This window comes from Chinchilla lanigera, unplaced genomic scaffold, assembly GCF_000276665.1.
Source record: "Chinchilla lanigera isolate Chin_1 unplaced genomic scaffold, ChiLan1.0 scaffold00042, whole genome shotgun sequence".
NCBI lineage: Eukaryota > Metazoa > Chordata > Mammalia > Rodentia > Chinchillidae > Chinchilla > Chinchilla lanigera.
Window position 1 is genome coordinate 188,059 of NW_004955443.1, and position 12,219 is coordinate 200,277.

At 39.1% G+C, this 12,219-nt stretch overlaps 1 protein-coding gene and 1 pseudogene across 4 annotated transcripts in view; one reads left to right on the forward strand and one right to left on the reverse strand.

Moving 5' to 3' along the window:
- Slain2 (SLAIN motif family, member 2) overlaps positions 1-12,219 on the reverse strand; it is a 97,236-nt gene that overhangs the window by 53,428 nt on the left and 31,589 nt on the right. The gene's annotated exons all lie outside the window — the stretch shown is intronic.
- The window catches only part of LOC102024856, a 19,631-nt pseudogene continuing 8,149 nt past the window's right edge, over positions 738-12,219 (forward strand).

The window sequence follows — 12,219 nt, forward strand, 5'->3', positions numbered from 1 at the left end:
ATGGAAATAAAATACAGTATATTTCATCAGCAGATGAATAGCATACTGTACACAATGGAAACGCAGTACACCACTACTACTTACGCAAGTTTGCCAACATAAGATTGTACATGGCACACTATTGGCTGACGGACTGGAAGGTGACCAACCACAGCAGTGTGTTCTGTATTCTGGGTGCTGACTGGCTCAATGACCATAGCATCAGTCTGTTTGCTCTCCCACCCTGGTGCCCATACGTTCAGCATCTCTCCTTGTCCACTTCACATCAACATCTGATCCCGGCATGTAGTGTTGCTCTGTGGTGTGGTTCTTTTGTGAAATTTTCACAAAACTTTGCATTTATTTCAAGCCCTACAATGCCACCCAAATGTTCTACTCCTTCTAAGGCTTCTGACAGTGAACCCAAGTGCCAAAGGAAGAAGCTTGCCATCAAAGAAAAGACAGAACTTCTCAACAAGTTAAAGGAAGGCAAAAGCTTTGCAGCTGCAGGTTACCATTATGGGATCAATGAATCTACTGTTCACTACATAAAGAAAGACGAGAAGAATATTAGGTCTACAGCAATAAAACTTTTAACAAGACTGCAAAGAGGGTGGTTACTTACCACAATATGGTCATTGTGCGGATGGAGTCTGCATTGGCCCTGTGGATAAATGACTACAGGAAAAAGAATATCTCACTGGATACCAACACCATCTGGATGAAGGCCAAGAAACTATAATAGTTTTGTGGAAAGCATGGATGTTCACAACAGTGATGAGGATGAAGACGTGGATGACGGCACAGAAGCAGGCCATCGCATGCTTCTCCCACCAGACCAACCCTACTCAGTGCCAGCAAGGGCTGGTTTGACAAAATTCAGAGATGCTTTGGACTCAAGAGTATTTCTCTGCATGGAGAAGCTGCCTCTGTGAATAAAGCTGGACTCAAGAAATACACAAACAACATGTTCAAATCCATCTTTGAGGAAGGGGGCTATAAGCCTGAACAAGTTTTTAACATGGATGAGATGGGCTTATTTTGGAAATGGACGCTGTCTCACACTTTTATTATGAAGGATGAAGCTAAAGCCCCTGGTTTTAAGGCCCAAAAAGATTGAGTAACTCTGATTATGTTTGGAAATGCTGCAGGCTTTATGATAAAGCCATGGCTTATTTATAAGTCAAAAAACCCAAGGGCCCTAAAAAACAAAAATAAAAATCTGTTGCCTGTGTATTGGATGCACAACCCCAAGGCCAGGATCACAAAACTCCTCACGGCTGGTTGGTTCCACCAGTGCTTTATCCCCAGGTTTAAGCTTTATCTGGCAAAGGAAAACCTCAAATTTAAAGTGCTTCTGATCATGGACAATGCTGGAGGCCCTGCTGTCGATCTGTCATATAATGGTGTCCAGATAGTTCTTGCTGCAGAACACCACATCGCTCATTCAGCCCAAGGATCAAGGTATTATTCATGCTTTTAAGGCACTACATGTGAAATGCCCTGCAAAACCTGGTTAAAGCTATGGACTCGCATGAAATGGTCGCACTAAAGGCATACTGGTGCAACTACAATATTGTATTCTGTCTCCTAAATATTCAGAAGGCCATAAAGGAGATGAAGAATGAAACAGTAAATGCCAGCTAGAAAAATTTGTGGCCTGAAGTGGTCCATGATTACAAGGGATTGTCTCCTAATGAAGTTCATTACTCTATAGTAGCTAAGGTGAAGCTACTGGTAAAACTACTGGGAGGAGATGGCTTCAATGATCTGACTCCTGACAACATGAATGACCTGATCCACATCCACTCACATCCACTGGCAGACGAAGACCTGATAGAGATGATGAAGTCTGCAAGTGAAGAAAAGGATGAGAAACAAGATGAACTACAGGTTGGAGAAGAGGAGGAGGTTGGCCTAACACTTGATCCTCTTGCCACCATGGTCAGAATGGCCAAAGAACTTCAGTGAGTGGCTAAAGAACGGGACCCCCAGATGCTTCATTTGTTGCACTCTGTAATGAGCGGCATGTCAGTTTAAGTAGCACCAACAACCCCATATAACTATGTTCATCACTCAGGAGAAGAGATCAGTTACAGCCCAGGATAAAGATACTGCACCACTTGATGAAGCACCTGATGAAATGGTCCCTTCAGAAGAGCTGTAATGCTATTCTTGGCTGTACAGTACATTCATCTCATCGTCATCACTTTCACTGCCATCAGTACTGCACAACGACATAATTCATGATCTTCATCATTCAAACTGTAGTATACTTCACTGGTGAGTTCCCATATAGAATTTTACAAGTTGTTAAAATTATGTAGGTTTAAGAGTGCAGAAAGTGTTTAAGAGCCTATTAAGTGTTTATAAGAGTGTGGGAAAGAATAATAAGAGAGTGGGAAAGATTTAATGGAGTGTGGTAACAGTTTATAAAGCCTTAAAAAAATATAAATAATAAATTAAATATAACACCACTACTTTGAGGATTTTCACTGATCATGGCAAGGCGGGGAGGTCCTCTGGAAAGTAACTCCCATGACAGGTGAGGGATGACTGAATAGATAAAGGAAAACACCAAAGAAAGAGCACAGTGGCCATTGAGAGTATAATTTTTTATTTTTATGGCTTTCAATCAGATTTCATTATCATCTTTGGGTTCACCCACAACTAAACATACTTTAGTAATTCTAAAGCAGAAGAACAAATTATAATAATTTAACATGTTTTCCTGGCAAATGTGGCAATAGTAATTGTTACTACTACTTACATTTTAGCAAGTGTTTATTGTGTGCCCTTCATTGCCATACTAACTCTTTCAATCTTCATAATAGGCTCTGACAGGAACTTCACAATCTGCATTTTAAGAGGAAGTCACTGAAACAAATGAACTAAGTAACTTGTCAAAGTGGCACAGCTATTAAATAGCAAAACCAAGATTGCTCCAGAGCATGTATGTGCTCTTGAAACAATTATACTTTATTGCCTAATACTATTTCTAAAAAGGCAAAAGTTCCCTGAGTTAAAGATGCCAATATATTAATCATTCTAACGGCCTCAATCTTCCTTGCTATCTTCCCATATGCCTTGCCAACTATAAAATATAAAGCTGTAATCAATCCCACTATTGCATCCAAAAATCAAAACTCGAAAAACATCCTCAGTTCATATACATAGTGAAGGTTTACTGAACTTATAGACTGATCATAGTGCATTTTATGATGTTATTTGGCTCACTAACATATTACAGTTTAGATCTAAACTGTGCACCAAAAATCTCATGTTTGGAATGTGATTAGATCATGGGGACATCATACTCATCAGAGCTCAATGGACTGTTAGAAGGCTGGGCTTCGTGGAAGTAGTCCACTGTAGGTGCGATCTGGAAGAGCATATTTTTGTCTCTGCCTTTGTCACTGTCAGCCCCCTCCCAGGTTTAACAGTTTTTCTCTGCAATGCCCTTCCACCATGATATTTCTGCTTTGGAGCTACCAACTCTGGACTGGAAACTCTAAGCCAAAATAAACTACTTTGAGTTGCAGGTGTTGGGTAGTTTGTCCCAGACTAATAGACTGACTAAAACACATAGCATTTAGGGTAGAGTGGTGAGCAGCAGAAACAGAGCCCTTCCAAGATGTGGTGTCCCGACACTGGAATATAGCAACATGAGAAAGAGAAAAAGAAAGGAAGTGGTTCCCTGGGACCCAGTAAAAAAATGAATCAAGAAACAAACCCCACACAGAGACTAAGGAGAAAGACTTCAACACAAAAGGAGGTGGCAGATGGTGCTTTCTCCTTGAGTCTGGACACACTTCCATGAGAAGGTCAGCTTGAACCTGCAGACCACAGTGACTGCTGGCAACCCCAAGGAATTCCATGGAGAAACACACCAGTGGAACAGAACTGTAGACTCAGCAGACTGCAGTGGCTGGTGAGTTATTCAGGTTCAGATGTCCCCCAGGAGAGGGCGACTGGCTGGTAGCCATCCTGGAATTGGGCCAACTGAGCTCAGAATTCAGAGCAGCTGCAAGCCGGGTCAAGGAGCCAAGTTTAAGCCAGCAGGAGGTGCACATAATGTTGTAGGCTGAATAAGTCTGGTTCCAGCCTCACAGCCAGAAAGTAGTCTGAACTTCAGTGGAACCAAAGGTGTAGGCTTACTGGGATTAATCAGCTCAGATCTGGATTCTGTCTGCCCACATTGTCTACCAGTGACAGCAGAGACAATGATTTAAGTGGACTTTCTTTTCTTATTTTCTTTTTTTCCTTTTCTCTTCCTTCTTTTGTTATTTCTTGATTGATTGGTCTTGTTTTGATATATGAGTGTGAACAAAGTTTCTAGGGTAACTTTGTTGTTTTTCTGTTCTGTTTTTGTTTTTATTTCTTTCTTCTCTCTTTCCCTCTGTCTTCTTCACCAGTTTCCCAAAGTTTGCATAATCCTCCAGCCTCGCTTCTAACCTCATCCTCTTCTTCTATTTCTCTATTTTTTTCTCCTTAACCCCTTTTAAATTTAGTCCCCTGCAGGCAAAATCATCATATGGAGGGCTTACTTACTGCATACAATTTTCTGGTTTGTTTTAGATTTTATTATATAACTACATATCTAGTTCTTATGTTTAAATGTGGCAAATTAATAGCTACCACAATCTGTCATTTTCTAGGCTGTGTCTGATGCCTTTAAACCCCTTTACTCATTACTATAATTGTTCTAATTAGTTGTTCTTCCTGGTATACAAAGACTGAGATTGCCTAAGGGTCACAGAAAATACTATAGGCCAGTGCCAAAGACCCAGTGGCTGGATCCAGTAAGCAGCAACTTCTCATTCCCAATAAATTGAAGAGGTTGAGTCTTGCAACAGACTCAAAACTCAAAAGCCAGCTATACATGAAGGTGTCCTCTGAGAAGTAGTCATTTCCTAAGTGTTCTAAATATTAGCAATAAAGCTACTTGCCATAAGCAATTTACAAACATCAACCCAGTATTAAACTAAAAAAAAAAAAAAAATGAGAAGATAAACAAGATGCAACCCCAGACTTGCAGCTCACCCAAGGCAAACCCAGGGAGCAATGAGGTGGACCAACCCAAATGCCACCTACCTGACTCTAAAGTGGTGACAGCAGAAGTAACAAGGCAGGTGAACAAAGCAATTTTTTGAGAAAAAACTCCAATCAGAAATAATTTCTCAGATAACTACAGAGATGGTAACCATAATCAAAGACACGATTAGAGACTTTATAACAGGTAAGATAAAAAAATAGAGGAGCTTAGGAAAATGATGGAAACTATGAATGCCCAACATAGGAAAAAAATGGAATCCATAAAACAGATAGCTAGGAGATTAAAAATTCCACTGGAAGTATACAGAGCAGAATGAGCCAATGTGAAGAGAGAGTTCCAGATAATGAAGACAGCATTGTGGTTAGTGCTCAGGAAAAGAAAAGATTTCTTAAAAATAGCAAGGGACCATGAGAAATCAATCCAGCAGCTGCTAGATGATGCCAAAAATAACCTAAGATTGATGTGAGTCAATGAAAAAGCAGAAGCTAGCACACATGACATAAAAAACCTGTTCACAGAAGTCATGGCAGAAAACTACCCAAGCAGAAAAAAAAGAATTTGACACACAGTAAGTGGGGCATATAGAATTCCAATTAGTCACGATTAAAAAAAAATCTACAGCAAAGCATGTAATAGTCAAGATTCTAGAAATTCAACACAAGAACAGAATACTGAAAGTTGTTAGGGAAAAGAAACAAATTACCTATAAAGGAAAACCCATCAGAATCAGTTGGCTTCTTAACACAAGCCCTCAAGTCAAAGAGAGCTTGAAGTATTTCAAGCCCTAAAAGAAAACAACCTCCAACCCAGACTGATGTACCCCACAAAAGTATCTTTCCAAATTGATGGAGAAAGAAGATACTGCCACGACAAAGAACACCTGAGGAAATTCATGACCACCAAATCAGCACTCCAAAATAAATTTACAAACATCAACCCAGGGATATTCTGAAGGATATTCTAGAAAGACAGCAAAGATTAAAACTCCATGAAGCCCAATAGAATGAATCCACCAGGCAAGGCAAGCAATTAAACAGAGCAGGAAAAATGGAGTCAACAAAAGGTACATAACATGACAAGGCTAAGTCAATACATATCAATTATAACCATCAATGTAAATTGTCTCAATTCACCAATCAAAAGAAACAGACTGGCAGAATGGATGAAGAAGCAAGATCCAACAACACACTGCATTCAAGAAACACATTTAATTCAAAAAGAAATTCACAGACTGAAAGTCAAAGGATAAAAAACAATACTCCATGGGACAGGAACCCAGAAATAAGCAGGGGTAGCTATTATATTTGCAAACAAAGTAGATTTCAAACCAAGACTTATTAAGGGACACAAGGAAGGTCACTATATCTTTATAAAGGGAACAATCCAAAAGCAGGAGATAACTATCATAAATACATATGCACCAAATACTAGTGCATCCAACTATATACAACAAATATTAATAGACATGAAAATATCAAATAAGCACTAATACAATGGTAAAGGAGGACCTCATTATTCCACTGTCACAAAGAGATTCAACTAGACAAAAGAAAAATCAACAATGAAATATTAGAACTGAACCAAACTTTTGAACAAATAGACCTAGATATCTACAGAGTATTCCACCCCACAAGACATATAAAATTTATATGAACTGTAATACTGTATATTATGTAATATATGAACTGTAATACCCAATAATACTGTAATACTTAGTGAGATAAGTTCATTAATAAAGTCTCAGAATAGTTTGTAATCACTAAAGTACCATTAGTTGCAGGGTAAGATAAGATATAGTAAATCTAAGTGTACAGTGTATAACATACATAACAGAATATAAAACAGTACTGTGAACCAAAATACAAAACTAACCAGCAAATCGAATGGAGCAGACTGAAGTGCTTAAATTTGTAAATCCCAAACTCTGAGAGACAGTGACACTTTATGCTTCTACTTTAATCTCAAGATTCTTTACACTTCTTACAGTACAGCATGGGCTTAAGATAATGAACACAGTTTCGATATTCCTTTGGGTATCACAAAACTGAGAATGAAAATTAATTCTTTCAAAACAAACTCCTAGTGTTTGTACTGCGGGGAAACAGTACTTACTGTGAAACCAAACTTTAGAATGTATTAATCAGAAAATTGCTTTTCAGAAAAAACATCAAGACCAGGAGTCTTCAATTGTAACTGCATATACATATATAACACATGCATACAGGTTCTTACTGTAGAAGACATGGTAGTTCTGGCCAAAAAGAAAAATCTTAACTTTTAACAAATCCTTCAAATCCTAGATGGTAATAATGCATATGGCTATTTCAATACTTTGTTATCTAAGGTTATATTTTGAAAATTAGCTGGATGTGGTGGTACAGGCCCAGGCCTACAATCCCAGCACTCAGCAAGCAGAGGCAGGAAGATAGCTAATGGAGACCACTATGAAGCGGCTCTTTGCGGCATTTACAATTAATCAGTTGGCTTGTTATGTTTACCTGTGAGTCTGTCCCAGGCCTACAACCCTTGTCTGCAGATGGAGAGCAGATTCATAGTAAGTGAACCTTTATGAATCACTGGTCCCAGCTGAGGCTTATAGTGGCCTGTGAGGCCATGACACTTCAAAGGACAAGATAAAGCCACAGCTGAGAACACCTGGCTCCAACCCCAATTTACTAGACAGACACTGTAGCTGAAGGTGTCTCACTCTTCCGTGAATGTCAACTTGGAGATATGACAGCTCTCTTAATTAGCATAATTTACTACCTGGGCAAGTCTTTGTACTGACTCCCAAGGTCCTGCTCAGTTTCCCAGGCTTTCCGTAGTATTCCCTTCTTTTGTTTGAAAATCAAATAAATACAGACCAACCAGAGAAGTTCTTTGTCTTAGCCATCAGAGAATGTTGAATTCTGCTAAAAGATTTTGATCCTCCTGAGATTCCAAAATAATACCACTTGTCTCTTTTATTTAAACCTTCACCATCCACTCCTTTGGGAGGTTGTGGGCCCAATCAGTCTGCAATAGATACCCATGAGTTTGAGGCTAGCATGGGCTACATAGTGTTCAAGACCAGTTTGAACTACATAGTGAGATATTGTCTCAAAAACAAAAAAATCAAAAACAAACAAAAAAATTTTTTTATTGTTAATATAACTTCTGTAAAAATATTGCTGTGAAAAAATATGAGGGGGTAAAGTTAGAACCCACATAACACTGACAATGAAGGTTTGTTAACAGAGAAAAGATTAAATACCTGTCTTCTCAGAGAATTTATTTTTGAGACAAGGTCTCGCCATGCAGCCCAGGCAGGCCTCAAACTCATGGTGATCCTCCTGCCGCAGCCTCTTGAGTGCTGAGATTACAGGCATGCACCACCACACTCAGCCCCTCTCAGATTATTTTAAAATTTGTAACATTCCTACAGACTCTAAAAGTAGCTTCTTGAATTATTTCAAAATTAAAAGTTTGCCAGGCATGGTGGCATATGCCTATAATCTCAGCACTAGGGAGGCTAAGACAGGAGGATTGTTGCAAGTTCGAGACCAGCCTGGGCTACAAAGTGAGCTCAAGGCCATCCTGAACTGCATAGCAGGACCCTACCCAAAAAGAAAAAAAAAACCTACCCAAAAAGAAAAAAAAAAAATTTATCTATTTAGTGAAAATATGAATGAGATAATAATCAAGAGAAAAACCTAAATGCATGCATATAGGTGTGCACAACAACATGTTAGCCTGAAATATTAGGTAATTGAAATGATAAAGAAAATTCATTGGTATTTTAAGTTACATGCCAGAGCACAATAAAAGAAGATAGTGTACTGTACTCTGATTATAGAACTAAAGTTAATATTAAGAAAAACAGCCCAGACATTCTGTCTTTTGAGTGATACACAGGGTTTCTGAAGTTGGATAGAAAGCACAAAATGCATCTGAGTGGAGTATTTTTAGAACTCACACTTGCCTGAGAGAAACCCAATCTGCTCCTCCATTGTTAAAGTTTGTAGTTGTGAGCTGGGCATGGTGGCGCATGCCTGTAACCCCAGCACTCAGGAAATTGAGGCAGGAAGATCATCATGAGTTTGAGGCCAGCCTGTGCTACACAGTGAGTTTAAGGCCAGCCTGAACTACATAGGAGGACCCTGTCTCAAAAGAAAATTGTAATGTTATTGTGTGTGTATATACAACTTGGATATACTTTTCTAATTTGTCTTCACATGGGAGTTTAAGATTCTCAAGGGTAGGAATAAGAATATTTCCTATCATTCTTTAAAGAAAACTAGCACAAGGTACAAAAGGAAGTTAACTATCACAAAATGAAATAACTAGTAAAAGTACATAATAAACAGAGCATGGTGGCAAAAACCTATAATCCCAGCACTCAGGAGGCTGAGGCAGGAGGAACACAGAGTTCAAGGCTAGCCTGGGCTGTAAGGTGAGTTCAAGGCCACCCTGAACTGCACAGTGAAACCCAGTCTCAAAAACACCAAAAAAAAAAAAAAAAAAGTTCATAATAGAACACTGTATTTTTCCTGAAATGTACAAAAATGAAAATTTTAGTTTTTCTTGGGGTTACCATCTGGTTACCCAGTTGTATGATCAAAAGAACAAAATTTTTTTCAATTTTAATTCATACTAATTTCACTAACTTAGTTCTTACAAAATACCCTTAACTAAACAAGTTCTCTCCCAAATGGTAATAATCAAAATTTCCCAGTTTCTATAGGAGGTTAAGTTTAACCTAGGGCCTTGTTCTTTAACTTTCTTCCCTTTCTCATCAGTTTCTTTTTTCCATATCACTTACCAAAGCTAGAAGTGATGATCTGAAGGTCTGAAAACACACCCAGTATATATTTCCCACTACATAAATGAAAAATTTTGAACTAACCTAGACTGCTTTCTGTCTCCAAATACTCAATCAATACATATTGAATCATGAACATCTCTCAAATCCACCACTGCCTTTTCATTTCCACAGACCTCGCTGTAGTCTAGGGGTTTATCTGAGCAAATACAGATACAATAATCTTAGCTGATTATCTTATACATTCCAGACTTTCAGCCTTCCAATCTATCTTCTACCCTCCATCACTTACCTCTCTAAAACACAGATCTGTGTAACACTGTTCCACAGTTCAAAATTTCCCATCAGACATGGCCCAGAACTTAATCTTCAAGATCCAATGGTATCTCATCCCAAACTAAACTGCCCTCTTTATCTTTTCTCTTAAGAACTCCAGTAAAGGCTGAGCATGGTGGCACATGGCTGTAATCCCAGCACTTGGGAAGCTGAAGCAAGAAGACTGCTGTGAGCTTGAGGCCAGCCTGGGCTTCATAAGTGAGTTCAAGGCCAGCTTGCACTACATAACAAGAGTCTGCCTCAAAAAAAACCTCCAGTAAAAACCTCTCTTGGATAGCTAAAGTGACCAACTACAGGGATCAGTTTCATGCATCATAGATAACTTAACCCACAGACATTCTTGTTCATGGCTCTTTTTTTTTTTCCCCTTGGTACCAGGAATTGAACTCATGACTTCAGGCTTCCTAGGCAAGTGCTTATGCCACTGAGCTACATCCCTGGCTCACGGCTCTTTTCCCTACAGGAATAAAAAACAATTTCCTTACCTTAAACCAAACCTTCTTCCAATTTTCATGAAAAAGTCTTATTTTTTCATGAACTTCTAACTACCAAAGTTCTCCTAACTACTTCTTATCATCTTAACATAGTGCTCCATCCATAGGTAATCAGCAAATGTTTATTCTTACTGAGGGTGACCATTCCATTTTGTCATGGGAAGTTCTAATTACTGCTGTCGAGGTATTCTATCTAGTTAGCACTCAAACACTATCCAGATTGGTTGCACAATAAACTACACTTTGGTTATTCCTAATTTTCAGAACAGTACTGTTTTTCACTTAGAAAATGTAAATAAAGCAAACTAGTATCCTAATTCAGAAATCCCACAGTCTAAAATGCTACAAAATCTGAAACTTTTTTTTTTTTTTTGAGATAGGGCCTCACTATGTAGTTTAAACTGGTCTTGAATGCTCTATGTAACTCAAGATAGCCTCAAACTTGCAGTGATCCTCCTGCCTCATGCTCCCAAGTGCTGGGATTACAAGCATGAGCCACCATGCCTGACAATCTGAAATTTTTGAGTGTTGACCTGGTGCCAAAGTGGAAAATACTACATCATGAAATATCATTTCATTCATTATAATATAAAGTCACCTTCAAGCTCTGTGTACAGACTGTACATAAAACATAAGTAAGTTCTAGGTTTAGATTTGGGTCTCACAGTACATAAACACTATTCCCAAATCTAAAACACTGTTAGTCCCAAGTATTCTGGATAAGGGAAAATGAATCTGTACTGCAAAATACCTATTCCTACTCAAGTTGACACCATACCATACTGTACCATACCATAAGTATCCTCCTAAATGCCTCAAAATCTTGAGAGTTATAAAGTTTTTAATTTTCATTTAATTTTTTACTGGTTTATACTTACTGTACATAATATTTAAATTTATTTTGGGGACATGGTACATATGTAAATCATACATTGATCATTTCTGAGAACTTTCACCCATGCCCAACCTTCCCAATGGTAAAAAGTATTCTTTAGGGCAATGGTTCTTAACCTCACAATAATTTTTTTTCCTCCAGGGCATATCTCATAATATCTAGAGATCTTTTTGGTTAGAAATGTTAAAAAAGAGCCCCATGCGCCCTGCCGCGAGACAGCGAGTACTCCAGGAGCTGCAGGGCTTGTGGGTTCGAGTCTGTGCTCAATTCACACTACCACGATTCCCAGCTGAAACGCATGGAGAGAACCAGGTACTTCCCATCTAATCCCTGAGGGCAGAACGCGAGAAAAACAACCCCGTGGACATTACACACTGAGCCAATGCGGCGGCAGAGAGGCCCCGAGAACTTCTCTAGCTGTGGGCGGGGCAAGCAGGCTCTCTGAGCCGGCCGAGCAGACTCACCCAGCCCCGTGCGCCCTGCGCCAAGACAGCAAATACTACAGGAGCTGCAGGGCCCATGGATTCGAGTCTGTGCTTTGCCTTTGCCCAGACCCTCTAGCGAGTCGAAGGCAGAGGAACTCTGTAACTGCTACCCATCTGGGCTGCATCTGGCTCCTGTATGAGTCCTGAACTGAGTGGAGACATAGATTTAGGTG